Below are 19601 nucleotides of genomic sequence, written 5' to 3'. Positions count from 1 at the left end.
TCTCAAAACTACGAAATATGGTGAACACTTAACATTTTGTAATCCTGAATTGACATCGGAAACGTGCGCCTGCCTCTTCTATGCAAATAGCCGGAACGAAGCCAGAAAATTAATTTAAATATATAATAAAACATGTTCGCAATACCAAAATAAATGAAAAAAAGGAACCATTATGCTACAAAATAAACATTTTCCTTTTTATTTCGAGTAAAAATTACAGGTACGGACAATGGAAAATATTTCCTTGACTGAGATATGTCGGCTAATTGCGAGTTGTTGTGCGATCGTGATTTCAACCCCCATTGAGGGACGTATTAGAGCTAGAAGTCAGCCATGAGGTCGTTGGCGTGAGGCCCATGATCTTGTCATTTAGCGTGCGCCTTCAGGCTTGTGCATGTGTCCCTTTTAATTGCGGTCAGGTAATGGACAGGTGCGCATGTTCGGGTAGCTCTTGCTTGAATCCCTTTTATGACATGTTTATGACCCATTTGTGGAAAGAAGAGAATCTTAGACAATTTACCAGTTAAACGTTCTGGGGCGGAAACCAAAATGTGTGTTTGAAAATATTCCACATCTGAGAATCATTAACTTGTGAGATTTATTTTATTGGGGTTCTTTAGATTTCTAAATTAGTTTTAAAATCATAGAAAACATTATTCCCCAACATGATCGGACATGTTGCTCTTATATAACCATTTTTGAATACTTTGGGTGTGCAACCTTTTTCACGTGCACAGCAACACCTGTATTAAAACATGATCGGATATGTTCCTCTAAGATAACAACCTTTGGATACCATGGTTGTGGGACCCTTTTCACGTGACTATTATTTGCACATAATGAGGGGAAGGATACATGATCAATATTGTCACATGGAAATGTGGGGGCGATGGGGGCAATTAAGTATACTTTTAATGGACATGATCGTGATATTTTTATGACTTCAAAGTCCATTTAAATCAGTTAATTTATTGAATTATGCTAATTGTCCTAGAACCCGTATACGTTAATGAGGTGTGGGGAGGGTGGGCCGGGGCCATTAATACGCTAATTGTCCCAGAAATCATCTTTTCATACTACTGACATTTGCACCTGTTGGTAGAATTCCATCCTACCCCTGATATTTTTTCTGAAACTGGACATCGGTGAAGCCCTAGCGCGTGGACTACATTTTCCGTAACAAGGGTGCCTTCTGATTCATGATCGATAAGGGCTCGGACCACAGCTGACTGACCTGTGGCACTATTATGAAGACGAACCAGCGCAGTTGCGAGAATCATCGTGTGAGGTGTTGAATGTGAGGCTGAAGCGCTGATGAGCTGTGTAGTGTTGCTAAATGCAGTCAGACTTTATTGATTGTGGTGTGAGTTGCCTGAATGTTTGACGACGTTTCGTTGGAAGCCGTCGGCTCCTTGTGTTTGTCGTGATGATTGCTTAATCTTGCGACCTTCAATTATATCGATGCTGAAAAGTCGGGTGATGAGGAATGATTCCAACGTGGAAAAGGCTGGGATTTCCTTTGTACTTCCGAGACTGTGTTCCCAGGCTTGGGTGGTTTGCGATGGCAGCTTAGTGGTGAGATGATGCACAATCCAATGATCGCAATTGGCAATTGCAATTTTGAGACGTTTGAACTCATTGATGCAAACTTGGCAACGTTTAACATATGCTTGAGGTCGGCTGAACTTTCTTTGGAAATTGATGGTGAATCATAGGGAGTATTCATATGATGCATGAATAATGTTCTGGGATTATTATAACGGGTAGCATCCATTTGATGCACGTCTTGATCTCGGTCCACTGGGAGTGCTTGGAGAGTGGAATTTTTGTATGCTGGAAAGCGCACCATTATCGTGAATAAGTGGTTGAAAGACATCATAAAAGGCTGGGCATTCTGTCAGCTTGCCAAAATAACTAAGTACTGGTAATTTTGGTAATTGAACTGCAGAGCCAGGCGCTTGTAGAATGGTTGTGTTGTGCATCGTTGAATTGGAAGAGCTAGGAGTAGCGTCGCTGAGTACTGTTGGAAACAGGGTGTCGAAGGCGTCACCAATCTCGCAATAAATTGTTAAGTAAGACTCTTCAAACCTTGCTTCTAGCTGGGAGGTAAAATATTTATGCTTGGGTGGACAACCGTTTAATAAAAGAGTTCGTTGAATGGTTTTAAATTATTTTGATAATTCTTTAAGTTTGTTTTTACGATTTTGTGAATAAAATGTTGTTTTTTTTGATTGGCTATCCTTTTTAAATTTTTGACAAAGTTGTTTTACACGCTCATAAATATCAACTTGGAGTATATGAAGGTTTTCTAGGCTGCTCATTGTCTTTCTCCTCTTGCATGTGTCTGCTTTGATTGTTTGACTCTTATACACTGAAAAATGTACTCAAACTTTGTCAACACACAAACACACCATAACAACATCTACCCCTTTCAAATTGTGAAGTAGCGAAATTGAGCGAAAGGGCGTGGAAGTCCAAGTGCAGTCGATCCCAGTTTGACGAAAAGGTATGAGGATTGCGAAGTGATAGATTTCGGCAGCGAAACAGCTTATCTTCTCTAACGTTCTTGGTCCTTCCTTTGGTTGCTGACCCATGCTGATTTCATCAAGGCGATGAAGCGGCAGCGCTGTCTCTTTTATGTGCTTTCGTTTGAACGGTATTATGTATTTGCGAATAGAAAAGTTATAACCATATGCCAGATTTCACAAAGTAAGGATCAAAACTGATTTTTATTAGAAAATGAATTATGTAGATAATTATTCCAGAAGGCGTGATTGGATGGTTCCCCTCATGGGCCACCAAAAAATGTTCTGACTGTCAGAGATGAGCAAAGCTGCTCGGCAGTTTTTTCCACCAATTAGAAAATAAGAACGATAAAATGTGCACTTTATGGATTTTTTATTACTATGTACAATTAATTCTAATTCACTTTTTCACTTCACAATGCTCAATGGTGACAATGGTATTCAATTTAAGTTAATATATTTATATTTTTAAACGCGACCAGGGTCTGCGATAACTGCTTCTGCTCGTTGGCCAAAAAATAATCGTACTCCCTTTACATAAAATTCTAACAATTGTAACAGAGTGGTCGATTTTAAAAAAAAAAAGGATGAACGCTATAGTCGAGTACCTCGACTATCAGATAGCCGGTACCCAAAGAGAACTTAAAATATGCAAGCAGCAAATCGAGATTGAAATGCGCCACCTACCCGCGATCTCAATATATGGTTATGTGGGCGGTAGACAGATTTAGTTATGGGCGTTAGGAAAACTTTTTTTAGATCAATAGATAGGTACTGACGAGACTAATAAATTTCAGTTAAAATTTTGTACCTAGCATGAAAATTGTGGGCGCCACAGATTTGGGCGGTTTGTGGGCGTAAGAGTGGACATTGCAAACTTTTTTTGAATCAATCGATAGGTATTGACGAGACAAATACATTGCAGTTTAAATTTTTTATCTAGCATGAAAATTATGGGCGCCACTTGAGTATTAAGTATTAATGGCCCCCGCCCCTTACTAATTATTATATTAATGACCCCGCCCCACACCCGGAGTATCCAAAGGTTGTTATCTTAGTGGAACATATCCGATCATGTTGGGGAATAATGTTTCCTATGATTGTAAAACTAATTTAGAAATCAAAAGAACCCCTATAAAATAAATTTCACAAGTTAATGATTCTTAGATGTGGAATATTTTCAACCACACTGTTTTGTTTCCACCCCAGAACGTTTAACTGGTAGTTTGTCTAGGATTCTCTCCTTTCCGCAAATGGGTCATAAACATGTCATTAAAGGGATTAAGACCTGAGCTACCCCTAACATGCGCCCCTGTTCATTACCTGACCCGAATAAAAGGGACACATGCACAAGCCTGAAGGCACACGCTCTTGTACAAGATCATGTGCCTCACGCCAACGACCTCAAAACTGACAAGTAGTAGTAGTAATATTTTTCATTTTCCGTACCTGTAATTTTAGCTCTAAATAAAAAGTCAGATGTTTATTTTGTAGCATATAATCAATTTTTTCATTAATTCGGTATTGCGAACATATTTTATTATATATTGAAATTATTTTTTTGACTTCGTTCCCGCGATTTGCATAGAAGAGACAGGCGCACGTTTCCGGGTTCAGGATTTCAAAATGTAAAGTGCTTAACGTAATTCGTAGTTTTGAGATCATGTCCACCTCGATTCATGAACATAGAGTTTGTGTTTAGAAGGTATTAAAAATGCTGACCAACTATTTGTCCTTTAAATTGTTTAAAAAATTGGCCAATATCCTCATGAAATTTCATTTTATTAATTTTTTTTCTTGAAAGGGCTTATACATCTAGTCTCAACTTTTAAAAAAAGTCAATATAATGTATGCAAGTTATATGACACATTATTTAGGGGCTCTTACCCAATTTATAAACAACTTTGAGCCGAAAGCTAATTTAAAAATAACTCTGACAGACACGAGATAAGTCCGTGGTCAGCTATTTCTGTCAACCAGGCCTCCAACTCATTCCCACCCAGATAAATTTCACGCAGTCCGCATCAAACGGATGCTGTAAACATCCAAGCCGTTATTGTAAACATCGGAGTCCCAAGCGAGCCCCGAGTCCGCTAACGCAAACAAAAAGATCACCAAAGCGATCCCTATAAGTCCTAAGTTCTACCCATTGGAAAATTGTAATAGTGAATAAGTGATTATAAAAAATAAAAATAGATTTTTTTAATTAATTCACTAGTGAGAAACTTAATTTGCATTGTTAAAAGCATAAGCCCCGCCCTTAAGATGTGTTTTACAATAGGGAAACCGCTTTCCTTTAGCCGGTTTAATGGCGGAGAGCCCATTTCCTCGATATTAATAAGCTGACGATTCCCAAAAAACGTTTGTGGAAATCATTTCTTTTCCACACCTTTAAAATAATTTGTTTTCCGTTTGTATTTGTTCTCAGATACTTTTGAATATGAGGAAAAAAAATTTTGTGATGTGTATTGGTTAACAAAATTGCAGTCTTTCGAGATTTTGTATTAAGCAAAGTAAAACCATATGGTTCTATTAAAAAACTATTATTAAAATTAGGATCTTTTTCGAATACAACTCCAATTTCCTTTAGAATTAAACTATTATTATTATCAAAGAAACCTTGAACATCAATCGAAACAGTATCTTTTAACATTGTTCTAATGTTAAACAACTCGTTGTAATAGTTCGTTTTAAGGGTTATATTCAACTAAACGCTTATGTATGAGGAGACAATAAGCTTGGGAATTTTCATGACTGCAGTTCTATTGAAATTCTTACATCAATAGGACCAGTTTTCACTGATTCGTTTTAATATGAAAGATCAACCACAATAATAGGGCTCTTCAATTTAAATTCATTTGGGGTCACGATTATAGTAACTAGATTTAAGTATTGTATTCACTTCATATAGGTGAGCATACTGATTCTTACCAAAATCGACATTCAGATTATCATATGAATTAATTATTTGTGATAAGTTCTCCATATAGTGTAAATCCAAATATTGCAAATCTTGTTTTTTCGCGGTTAGCCGACAATTTCATATACCAGCTGTGTTGACACTTGGAGTTAACATATGAATCCCAACTCCGGAATGCGATTGTTAGGTTAGCACCAATTTTAATAAAATCGTACATCTTAGTTTTTGCGAAATGGCTCGGAGTTACATGGGGAATTTTCCATGTTATGCTTGTCATTTTCAGTTTAAAAGTATGATCATTTCTGGTTTGTTCAAACACATCGTGTGTGTACAATGTTTACAATTTAAAAAACTTTTTTATAATCCTCAGCAAGTCCAAACAAATTTTTTAATGGAACAGAAAAGTTGAAGTGGGGTCCCGTAGAAATATCGTCTCCACTGCTCCATCCCGAATTTAATAGATTATGACTTTGAAGATTATCCAGACATATACAATTTTTTAGGGTAGTAGTCATACCGACTTGGACTTGACACGTTGGACACGTTGTATTTAGTTGTTACCTAGCAGTATTTTGATGGTTACTTTCTGTTTAGTCTTGTTTTTGAATAGTTACTTTGTGTATAGTACCTGTAAAGTACATGGTTTTGGATGATTACTTTTTGTATAGTATCTGTAAAGTACTTGGTTTTAGATGGTAACTAACTGTTAACAAGTGTTATGAGTAGTTATAGTCTCTTATTAAGAATTATCAAAGCATACCAACCAACTTACCGTGAACTATAATTACCCGACCGTCATTAAAGTCACATGCCCAAGACCTAAGGAGCAGGACGTCTGATAAGATCATACATCTCAAGACCATTGATAAGGGATGAAGTGACGACCGTGCAACAACTCGCAAGTAGCCAACGTAACTCATTGGACAAAATACTTTCGCTTCATTTGTACCTGTAGTTTTAATTACAGTCAGAAACAAATTTTGTAGGATTATTTAATATTTTTTTAATTTATTTTATTATTGTATCCATGTTTCAATAAGTTCATAATTAAATAAATATTATGTATATTTATATATACCCACATTCTCTAAAATATTCGAAAGAATATTTCTTAACAGAATCATGGGAGTAAGAAGCGTGCAGGATGCCATTCCCGACCATCAGTTTGGTTTTAGGCATCATCATGGAACCCCAGAGCAAACACATCGAGTTGTCCAGCATATTTTAGATGCTTTTGAAAACAAGCAATACAGCTCTGCAATTTTTCTCGATGTTAAGAAAGCTTTCGACCGCGTGTGGCACGATGGCTTACTTTATAAGTTGAAGTCCCTACTCCCGACTAGCCATTTCCTCCTACTAAAATCATACCTGCTTGACCGAAGTTTCATGGTCGAGGTGAGAGGGGAAAGGTCAAGAATCAGAATCGTTCGAGCTGGCGTTCCTCAGGGAAGCGTTCTGGGCCCCGTTTTGTACACTCTGTTCACTTCAGATCTGCCGTGTCCTAACAAGCCGGGCACGATTCTGGCTACATACGCTGACGACACTGCCTTTATTGCGAACGTCTCTTGCCCAATCGAAGCGTCAAGGATTACCCAGGAATTCCTCGACTCTTACGGGAAGTGGACAAATAGATGGAACATATCCATAAATGGAAGAAAGTCGCAACACTGCAATTTCACCTTGAGAGAAAAGATCCTTCCCAGAGTAGAGCTTCCAACTATGGGACATGACTTCAGACTCGAACGTAATGAAAGTCAAAGGCTCCCGAACGACAAGACGTAAGTCCTTCAAATTTGAAATGGATATTCATTCTGCATGTGTGTACTATATGTCAAAATGAATAGTGATGATGATGATGAAAGTGATGTCTTGGTGTAACTTTTTAAATGAAATTCCCACTTTGAATAGAGTTTACAAAAAGCGTTGAAATTTGTTGAGTGAGTGTGTTAGACCATCATTTAGAGTGATTTATTCCTAGCTTAATGAATCCATCCTCAATTTGCGTTTTTTGCGACTTTTTGCAAAAAATTCATTTTTATGCAGCAACCTCTCGATATGCAATGCGGCCTTTCAGAAGTGTGGCGAAAGCAAACGTACGGCCATGACAAACAGAGTGCCGTATTCGCTTTTATTTGTGAGCACATCCTCGACATTACTCTTTAGATGAATGAAACTCGTTTAAAGGAGAAAGCGCGAGTGTTTTCCGTAAATTTTTCAATTTCTTAGTTTTGCCAAATTGCAATAGAAAAATGAACATCTTCACTATGGATGGACAAGTTCACTCTGTTTTAATTGGAAACGAAAGAAAAGTAGAGCCGAAATGGTAATAAGATGGCCGTCGAAAATTACATTTTCTTTAAAAGGCACAATACGCCAGAAAAAGGATGCAGCAGCCATCTCGCTCGGTTTAGAAACATAATTCGAGGTTACTGGTACAAGCGGCAAGGAGAGCTGCTTGTAAGTATTCACCATGCAAGAAAGCACAGCAGAAATTGTGGTTTCACAGATGTGTTTCAAAGAGCAATGGACCTCCGATCCCATAAATCATCATCGGTAAACTTAAACAGGCGCATTTAGAAACATAAGCGACTTCCCGTTCCACATGAAGTCATAGCATTGCTATCATGCGACTTGAAACCTACAGAGGGATTTTTAGACGGTACTGACTATAAGAAAAAAGGAGATCATGACTTCCTTTATAACATTGAAATCAAAAATAAATCACATATTAAATAACAAAGAAAAAAAATTGTTTTGTATCGTTCAGGAGTTATTAATTTATGTCAAAAAAACGGGTCAAAGTCCACAAAGTGCACTGGTCAAACTAGAATTTAATAGATTTTGACTTTGAAGATTATCCAGAGATATAATGTTTTTTAGGGTGGTAGTCATACCGAAATGGACTTAACACGTTGGACACGTTGTATTGAGTTGTTACCGAGCAATATTATGATGGTTACTATCTGTTTTGCCTTGGTTTTGGATGGTTGTTATATTTAGTGTACCTGTAAAGTACTTGGTTTTCGATGGTTACTATCTACAAGGGTGGTCAAAAGTATTTTCACAAAACAAAAGTTAAATATACTCATAATTTGAACTTACATCTTGTTAACTTTGGCATCAATGGCATCAATTAACCCATTCAGTACTTATTGAAAAGGACGAATTTGTGTGAAAATGTCCTTTTTGAACTTTTTTCCTCGACTTGAAAACTTAAATTTTTTGATGCAAAAAGTTTCTTCAAACAAAAATAAAAGTAACTGCCAACAGAATTTTTCAAAAATCATTTTGCTTATATTTTTTATGATTTATTTGAAAAAGAAAAAAAGCCATATTTTTCTCTTTTTCATACAAATTTTTTTCGACATTGTCACCTTCAAAAAATCATAAAAAATATAAGCAAAATGATTTTTGAAAAATTCTTTTTGCAGTTACTATTATTTTTGTTTGAAGAAACTTTTTGCATCAAAAAATTTAAGTTTTCAAGTCGAGGAAAAAGTTCATAAAGGACATTTTCACACAAATTCGTCCTTTTCAATAAGTACTGAATGGGTTAAGAAATGTATTGTATCATTCAAACGTCATTTGAGTTACCTTTCCATTGACGCCAAAGTTAACAAGATGAAAGTTCAAATTATGAGTATATTTAACTTTTGTTTAGTGAAAATACTTTTGACCACCCCTGTATATAGTATCTGTAAAGTACTTGGTTTTAGATGGTTACTAACTGTTAAAAAGTGTTATGTGTTGTTATAGTCCCTTATTAATAATGATCAAGTCATGAAGTTAATACTTCTCAGATGTGTTATCCATTCAATTCCAGAATCACTTACTATAAAAATGAGAAAGATTCCTTTTTTCCGCAAATGATCAATAAACATATTACCAATAATAGGGACGCAGACAAGACCTACCCCTACCCCCTCATAAACCTTACTTAAAAAACCATTTTGCCGTGAACTATCATTACCTGACCGTCATAAAAGTCACATGCCCCAGACCCAAGGCGCAGGACGACTGATAAGATCATACATCTCAAGACCATTGATAAGGGGTGAAGTTACGACCGTGCAAAAACTCGCAAGTAGACGACGTACCTCATTGAATAAAATACTTTCCCTTGTTTTGTACCGGTAGAATTAATTACAGTCAGAAACATATTTTGTAGGATCATTTAATATTTTATTTAGTTCTAGTTCTAGTTTTCTAGTTCTATTATATTTGTACACTATTTGTATGAGTTAGGCAACATTGCCTAAGATTCTGAATAAGTTTAGTAAGCTCTTTAGTTACAATACTCATCTGGTTTTCATGTTTCATGATGAGGGTTGAGCTGTCTTTTAGTTGTTTACTAGTTGTTATTAGCTGCTTACTATATGTGTAGTTGATGTATACAAGTTGTTTACTATATGTTATACGCTTGTTACTTGCTGTTTATTATCTGTTTACTTGATGTTTAATAAAAGTTATTTGCTGGTTACTAGCTGTTATTAATTTCTACGAGCTGTTATAGTCTTATGTTATGAATGGTCTAAAATTCTTGACCACTAGAGGACTTTCGATGCGAAGTAAAACTTACACTCTGATTACGTAAGAAAGATCGCACAACCAAAATATCGGAAAATTGATATCTTAGAGGATGTCCTATTATGTTGGGGAAATATGTATCCTGTGATTGTAAAACTAATTAGAAATCAAAAGAACACCATAAGTTGTTCACGATCTGTTTAATAATGTTTAGAAACTGTTTTGATAAACAATTTCGATTCATGTTGAGAGATATTAAAAACATATAATAATATCATCCACTTAAACTAGTATACACAAACCGCTCTACACAAACAATGCATACTGACTCCTCTAAACAAAGTACAGCGAATGGCGGCTTTGTGTATTAGTGGATCAATTCGAACCACCCCGAATGAAGCGCTACATGCGATCTTGAACCTCCCTAGCCTGGACTTAGCAGGCATGGAAAGGGCCAAATCGGCAGCTATTCGACTGAGGGACACCGGGCAATGGAAAGCCCAAATTTATGGCTTTGCTAAAATTCTCCAGCATGATAAATCGATTCCGAAAACAAGGAAGAACGCTATAGTCGAGTACCTCGACTATCAGATACCCGTTACTCAGCTAAAGGGACCAAAGGGAAATGGATATATGAAAGTAGCAAGGCGAGATTAAAATGCGCCACCTACCGGCGGTAGACAGATTTAAGCGTTATGGGCGTTAAAGTGGAGGTGAAAATTTTTTTTTGATCAATCGATAGGTATTGATGGGACCAATACATTTCAGATAAAATTTTTTATCTAGCATGAAAATTGTGGGCGCCACAGGCTTGGGCGGTTTGTGGGCGTTAGGGTGGGCGTGGGATATTCGCGTAACAAACTTGCGCTGCGTACAGGGGTACGGAATCTAAATCTCAGATCCCAGTTCACTAACTTTGATAGTTTCCGAGATATCCGCGTTCATATTTACGCTTTTTTGAAGTTTGTGGGCGCTAAAGTGGGCGTGGCATTGGGTCGGTCGATAGGTATTGATGAAAGCAGTTCATTTTAGTTAAACATTTTACTCTAGCATTAAAACTGTAGCAGCCACTGTTTTGGGCGGCTTGTGGGCGTTAAAGTGGGCGTGGCACGCTGCTGAAACAAACTTGCGCTGCGTAAGAAGCTCAGGAATCTGAATGCCAAATCTCAATAGCCTAGCTCTCCGCGAGATCTCAGCGTTCATCCGGACGGACGGATAGACAGACAGACGGACAGACGGACATGGCTAGATCGACTCGGCTAGTGTTTCTGATCAAGAATATATATACTTTATAGGGTCGGAAACGCTACCTTCTGCCTGTTACATACTTTCCGACGAATCTAGTATACCCTTTTACTCTACGAGTAACGGGTATAAAAACGGATCTATGCAAATCCCTTGAATACAGTCACACACCCTTTGAAACCCTGATTCCAGATAGAGAGGAATGGGAGCAGGGCCGACCGGGCACGACGGACGAAATCTGCTTTTATACAGATGCTCCAAATTAGAAGGACAAGTTAGTGGAGGTGTATACTCCGAACAATTAAATATCAGGAAGTCATTCAGGCTCCCGGATCACTGCAGCGTCTTTCAAGCGGAGGTCCACGCTATAACGGAAGCACTTAACTTTTTAGGGAACAGAACCGTCCAACGAGGACACCTAAATATATATAGTGACAGCCAAGCGGCTATTAAATCGATCTACTCGACAAGCACCAACTCCCGTACAATAGCAGACTGTCGCAGATCTCTCCACGAGATGGCTAGTCAGTTTACTATCAGCCTAATATGGGTTCCGGGTCACCGAGATATCGTAGGCAACTGCATAGCGGACGAGTTAGCCAGGCAGGCCACCATCATACCTCTCCTCCCAGGAAAGGAGAATGTCGGCATGCCCATGGCAACTTTCAAGCTAAATATAAAAAAATATTTTAACAAACTAGCCAACACCCATTGGCAAAACGCACCACAGTGTCGTATCTCTCACCAGACATGGGCTGTGATAAACAATAAAAAACATCGGAACTACTCAAACTCAGCCGCACAGAATCTGGCATGATAATTCGAGCTCTTACAGGCCACTGGCTCGTTGGCACACATGCCAGCAGGCTAAAAGCCTCAAAAAATGACTTATGTAGAAGCTGCAGGGATGAAGAAGAAGATTAATCTCAAGAACATTAGTGCCTTTATTAAATCTTCCGGGTGGAAGACATGCTGATCAGCTAACCACAGGTTGAAACATATTAGTTATGGGACCCTAGAGAAGGAAAAGAACGACATCATGCGGTATCACAATGGACGCATAGAGGTCTAAGTTTTACGGATTGTCGGATTACAGTCCGACAGCGGCCCTAACCTAACCTAACCTAACCTAAACTAGTATATTGTAAAAACAAAACATTTCCTTCTCTCTTATTCTTTTATCATATGTAGGTATCGATTGTTTCTAGGGTCCTATAATAAATTTATCTTTAACTATGATAGCTAGCCTTATATCCCATAAATATAGTTACTAGCTACAATAAAACGTCTAAAAATAAACAAAAATATGCATGTCAAAAAAACGATTTGAAAGTACCTATAATTGGAAAAGTAATTGTAATCTCTTCGGCGTAATACAGTAAAAGCAAAAACACAGTGATTATCCCATTTTCTATCACCATAACAAATGTGTTTACCCACACCTAAATGACCAATTGTATCTTTTGTCCTAAATGTATGTCACTTCACTTATAAATTTGTCACCGATAATTAAGGTCCCATTAAGCAAACCAGCCAGTGTCAAGTTGGTTGCCTACGATACAAAACGTGGAGGTCTAAAGGATTGCCAAAAGGCCTATACGCAGGCGCAAAGTTCAAGGTAATGGTCAAAAATTCATGAAATATGATCCTGTAACGAACTGATTTTGTTGGTCTGCTCGCTACGAGATTCGTGCGGCTAGCTCAGAAGATTGTGTGTTCGTCCCACCAAATTTATATGACGTGACTGCCCCGTAGATCAGTGAGAAAAACACCGGGTTCGAATGGTAACAGTGGGTGTTATTCTGGTGTTATTAATACGCGCTGGTTCCACAGGCGGCTGATGTTTCTCTTCCTGGCTTCTCGACGCGTTGACTTGACGACCTGTGTCTCGGGATGATCGTAGTGACCCGCCTCTGCTCGCTTGCCGACGCGCTGCCTCGCGGTCGCTTGTCGCGCTTTGCACTCGCAGAGATTTCAGCCTTGCGGGCTTAGGGAACCGTCACCGTTCTCAGACTAGGGTGAACAAGCCTTGCTCTCCAGGGCAACGCCTTTCGAGGCAATACCAGTCCCTTGCTCCGTCCCGGACGGTCCCGTTCTTGCTCAGATCGCGCTGACAGTCAAGGCTAACGCCAGGAAGCTGCCTATGGCTGCCGGTGATGTCTGCTGGCGTCGCTGCCGATGTCCTCCGCGCCGTTTCTGTCTTGCGTGCCCCTGGGCAACCGCCGTTCTGGGACTTGGTGAACCGCTGGGCTTCTCCAGGACAACGCCTCTTGAATGCCTAAACGGGTCGATCGCTCTTCCTTCCTGTCTGGTAGTTTGGCGTTCTGGCACTCGGGGTTTTGGGCAGTTGCTGTTCGGGGACTTCGCCGTTAATCGCAGGGCTCTCCAGGACAACGCCTCTTGAAACCTCAAGTCGATCAACCGTCCGTCCTTCGCGCCAGGTCCTGCTTGGTCGGGCAAGGTACGCTGGGTCTGCGTAATACAGTAAAAGCAAAAACACAGTAATTATCCCATTTTCTATCACCATAACAAATGTGTTTACCCACACCTAAATGACCAATTGTATCTTTTGTCCTAAATGTATGTCACTTCACTTATAAATTTGTCACCGATAATTAAGGTCCCATTAAGCAAACCAGCCAGTGTCAAGTTGGTTGCCTACGATACAAAACGTGGAGGTCTAAAGGATTGCCAAAAGGCCTATACGCAGGCGCAAAGTTCAAGGTAATGGTCAAAAATTCATGAAATATGATCCTGTAAAGAACTGATTTTGTTGGTCTACTCGCTACGAGATTTGTGCGGCTAGCTCAGAAGATTGTGTGTTCGTCCCACCAAATTTATATGACGTGACTGCCCCGTAGATCAGTGAGAAAAACACCGGGTTCGAATGGTAACAGTGGGTGTTATTCTGGTGTTATTAATACAGCGGGTGTGTCGCGCTGCCTATGGCTGCCGGTGATGTCTGCTGGCGTCGCTGCCGATGTCCTCCGCGCCGTTTCTGTCTTGCGTGCCCCTGGGCAACCGCCGTTCTGGGACTTGGTGAACCGCTGAGCTTCTCCAGGACAACGCCTCTTGAATGCCTAAACGGGTCGATCGCTCTTCCTTCCTGTCTGGTAGTTTGGCGTTCTGGCACTCGGGGTTTTGGGCAGTTGCTGTTCGGGGACTTCGCCGTTAATCGCAGGGCTCTCCAGGACAACGCCTCTTGAAACCTCAATTCGATCAACCGTCCGTCCTTCGCGCCAGGTCCTGCTTGGTCGGGCAAGGTACGCTGGGTCTTAGAGAACTTCCCCCCCCGAGCTCACGGTTCCTGGTCGCAGGTCTCTTTCGCTTGACTCTGACAGACCCGCCGCCGATTCGCGAGGTTGTGGTCATAACAAAATTGGAAACCAAACGCCGTGACTTAGCCCTGTGATGCCTTCCGGACCGCAGCCACTTGTGTCTCAATTAGGAGATTCCTGATGTCCAAATACCGAACGTCTCGACGTAGCGATCTTGCTCCTTGTAGGCTTGCCACGATCCGGCTTCCGACGACTTGACTTGTGGTTGTTTACTTGCTGCTGGTTGACTGCTTCTTTGTTAACTGACTGAACTTAATGGATTGACTCCTCGGCCTTATAAAAGGGCCTCCGGGAACCGTTTGTTACCCTTTTTCGCTTGGGCTGCTGGTACTCTCCACTCCAGGCACAAAGTCCGTGGAACCTGTTTCACTCCTTTGTCCTCTGCCCACGGCTTCCAAATGGAGTGCTTTGTCTTGCCGTCGTACGTCCAATTCTTCTGTGTCATGTGGCATTTACATTTACACCCATATTTAAAACTGGTTAATGTACAATATATTAACTTATCTTTCCTTTTACTCAATATTAAAAAATTTCATAAAGTCGTTTTGGAGATAATTGTATTCTTATAATTAAATTAGGAAAAGTCATTAAGCCAACAGAGAGAAATATATTATCATTTTGTTTTATGTTAATATGCCAAGAATAAATATAATTCTTATTTTTATATATTCAAAATTATTTATATCAGAAAATTATTCAATTATCGCATTCAAATAATTACCAGATTAAAAGGAACTACTTTTTCGATAGTAGTGAACTGTTGTTATAATAGTATGCACTTATTAATTTATATTTTATGATATTTGTTGATAATGGTGATTAAATAATGATTATAAATATCATTTCCACATCATGTTAGATCAACACCTTACCCCTTAAAACCAATATGCATATAAACTCAAACCGAAAACAGATTAAGGGTTTAAGTACAGGTATGACCTTTGATTATCTACAAGCGTTCTGGGATTAAAATCAATAAATTAAGATGATAATTTTCTAGTTCAATATATTTCAATATTATCTCTTAGTAAAGGAGGATACTAGTGTTTGTTTACTTCTTATATTTCTGATTTGTTTATTATTTGTATGTTATTGTTTTTTGTTTTTGCGAAGCAACTTAATTTTACTTAGAAAGAAAATCGCCGAAATGCGCCCTCTTCCGGGAAAAGTGGCTCCTCCGCCTCTCTGTCAGCCGCCTGCTGTCTCCGCTCCTCGGTCGGGAATAAGGCCCGACCTGGGCGGATGCTCCTCCGCCTGGTGACGGGAAAGGCCGGGAACATTGGGTTCTGGAACAGGCCCTGGTACACGGCGATATACCAGTCCGCCTCTTCCCCCATTCTCTGGTGGGTACCAGCGCTGTACCAGCTGGCGGTGAGCCAGCTCGCTCAGGCGAGCGCGCATTTAAGCGATGTCACTAGGGAATTCGTGAGCGCTTATCGTTCTTCAGTGCTGTATCCTGGTGTTCTGAGTGGGTTATCAAGCAGCGACCAGCTCTTTAAAAAATGTTAGGGCTGGCGAGAAATCTTCCAAGGATTTTTTATAGCTTGTGTTTACTTTTTCACCTTCGCTGTGGACTTTTTGGGAACCCTTTGTATTATTTTTATATATTATATTATATTATATTATATTTTTTTATGACTTTTTTATTCAGGGTTAATATTCTATGAATTTTTTCCATTACCTGACCTTGAGCCTTCGTCGAGATATTTTAGCAATCCTATGTAACATCACTACTTGCATTGTTGGTAACAGTTATAAGTAGTTCGCAAATAAAACAAGGAAGAACGCTATAGTCGAGTACCTCGACTATCAGATACCCGTTACTCAGCTAAAGGGACCAAAGGTAAATGGAGATATGCAAGCAGCAAAGCGAGATTTAAATGCGCCACCTACCGGCGGAAGACAGATTTAAGCATTGTGGGCGTTAGGGTAGGCGTGGCAAATTTTTTTTTGGATCAATCGATAGGTATTGACGAGACCAATACATTTCAGTTAAAATTTTTTATCGAGCATAAAAATTTTGAGCGCCACAGGCTTGGGCGGTTTGTGGGCGGTAGAGTGGGCGTGGCATATTCGCATAACAAACCTGCGCTGCGTACAAAGCTACGGAATCTAAATCTGAAATCCCAATACTCTATCTTTGATAGTTTCCGAGATATCCGCGTTCATATTTACGATTTTTTGAAGTTTGTGGGCGGTTTGTGGGCGTCCAAGTGGGCGTGGCAAACTTTTTTTTGAGCCAATCGATAGGTATTGCTAAGAGCAATTCATTTCAGTTTAAATTTTTACTCTAGCATCAAAACTGTAGAAGCCACAGTTTTGGGCGGTTTGTGGGCGTTAGAGTGGGCGTGGCACTCTACTGAAACAAACTTGCGCTGCGTAAGAAGCTCAGGAATCTGCTCGCCAAATCTCAATAGCCTAGCTCTCATAGTTTCCAAGATCTCAGCGTTCATCCGGACAGACAGACGGACAGACGGACAGACGGACAGACGGACAGACGGACATGGCTAGATCGACTCGGCTAGTGATCCTGATCAAGAATATATATACTTTATGGGGTCGGAAACGCTTCCTTCTGCCTGTTACATACTTTCCGACGAATCTAGTATACCCTTTTACTCTACGAGTAACGGGTATAAAAATACCTTACCAATTATATATTTTATGACTTTTTTATGAAGGGATAATATTTCACGAATTTCTTCCATTACCTTGACCTTTGCGCCTGCGTCGAGACATTTTAGCAGTCCTTTGTAACATCACTATTTGTTTTGTTGGTAACAGTTATAATTGGTTCGCAACTAAAAAAATATTTATTTCTTTATTTATATTCTGGTTTTGAGACAATTGCAAATTACCACCAACCACTTATTCCAAAAAAATTGGTATTCACCGGCGGGAATCTGTGAAATCAATAAATTAGAAAATTAAACTGCAAGTAGTGATGCCATCAAAGAGGGAGGTCAGAGCCAGTTTAAAAATTGTGTGCATTGCTTAGAAGAGAAAAGGGAAATTCATAATGAACGTACATTGTAGGTAGCTGGGGCAGCCATTTGAAAAGTCAAGTCTGTTACAGTGGTGGGTGTGGCTAGGGGTTGAAGCATGCAATACAATTCTTAGCCTGTTTACATGGTGGATAGACAAGGGTGGAAATATCTTAAATATGAATTACAAGTACCCATCTATGTTGCTGAGGAGGGGCGGGGTTGGCAAACCATCATTAAATATGACCAGGGAGGGATCTACAAAATCAATTTTAATGCATTTATATTATGAGAGAAAACTAATACTGTTATTGGTAAATTAAATAGGCACGTGAAAACTCGTTACTCAATTAGTTAGAGACCATCAAACAATTATTCTTATGAAGCATCGAAGTATAGAATTAATATATACATATTTTATTATCTAAATGGAAGAAATTTTTTATATGAAGGGATAATATTCCATGAATTTTTTCCATTACCTTGACCTTTGCGCCTGCGTCGATGCATTTTAGACATTGTTCATTTAGGTGTGGGTACACACATTTGTTATGGTTATAGAAAATGGGATAATCACAGTGTCTTTTTTTTACTGTATTACGCCGGAGCGTTTTTAATTTCTTTACCAATTATAGATGGTTTCAAAACGTTCTTTTTTTCTAGACGTTCTGTTGTAGCTAATAGCTATAGGTATGGGATGTAAGGCTAGCTATCGTAGTTAAGGCTATATTTATTAAAGGACTCTAGAAACAATCGATACCTACATAAGATAAAAGAATAAGAAAGAAGGAAATGTTTTATTTTTAAAATGTACTAGTTAAAGTGGATGATATTATTATATGTTCTTAATATCTGTCAACATGAATCAATATTGTTTATAAAAACAGCTTCTGATCAGCTTTTAGACAGCACGTGAACAACTTATGGGGTTCTTTTGATTTCTTAATTAGTTTTACAATCACAGGTTCATAGTTCTCCAATATAATTGGACAAGTTCCTCTAAGATATCAATCTTCAGATATTTTGGTTGTGCGATATTTCTCACGTACACATCATACGTATTAAAAATCAGAGTGTAAATTTTAACATCTCCCCGAAAGTCGTCTAGAGGTCAACTATTTTAAATCGTTGTAGTATGTTCACATATCAAATGCACACTGTACTCAGTGAAAGATGATAAAAAGAGACGAAGTAGAAAAACAAGTAGAAAAACTATTTAAAGACAAAATAGTAGAACCTTCAATTTCTGAATACAACAGTCCATTTTTAAACGACCCGAGAAAAGCATTACCAGATTTCGATACCAAAAGATGGCGTTTAGTTATTGATTACCACCAAATTAACAATAAAATTTTATCAGATAAATTTCCACTACCAAGAATAGACGATATTCTTGACCAATTAGGTAGAGCTAAATACTTTTTATGTTAAGATCTGATGTCAGGATTTCATCAAATGGAACTCGAAGAAACGTCTAGAAATGTAAAATCCTTTTCCACGAGCAATGGCTCCTATCGCTTCACGCGATTACCGTTTGGTTTTAAAATAGCGCCAAGTTCTTTCCAAAGAATGATGACAATTGCATTTTCAGGTATCGAACCTTCACAGGCATTCTTGTATATGGATGCCCTAATTGTCATCGGTTGTTCAGAAAAGCACTTGGTTTAGAATCTTACAAGCGTTTTTAATTTATGTAGGAAACACAACCTTAAACTGCACCCAGAAAGTGCAAATTTTTCAGACACGAAGTGACCTTCCTTGGACACAAGTGTACTGACAAAGGTATTTTGCCAGACAGTAAGAATTACGATGTAATAGAAAAATACCCAGTCCCAACGGACGCAGACAGCGCTAGAAGATTCGATTCATTTTGCAATTACTACAGACGTTTTATTTAAAAATACAACTGAACAAGAATTAGCAGCTATCTACTGGGCGATAAATTATTTTTGACCATATATTGATGGAAGACCTTTCACAGTCAAGACAGACCATAGACCATTAACTTACTTATTTTCAATGACAAGCCCGAGCTCAAAACTAACGCGAATGAGATTATACT

The sequence above is a fragment of the Drosophila subpulchrella genome, unplaced genomic scaffold (assembly GCF_014743375.2).
Source record: "Drosophila subpulchrella strain 33 F10 #4 breed RU33 unplaced genomic scaffold, RU_Dsub_v1.1 Primary Assembly Seq56, whole genome shotgun sequence".
Taxonomy (NCBI): domain Eukaryota; kingdom Metazoa; phylum Arthropoda; class Insecta; order Diptera; family Drosophilidae; genus Drosophila; species Drosophila subpulchrella.
The sequence above is the reverse complement of the archived record's forward strand: the minus strand, read 5'-3'. Positions refer to the sequence as shown.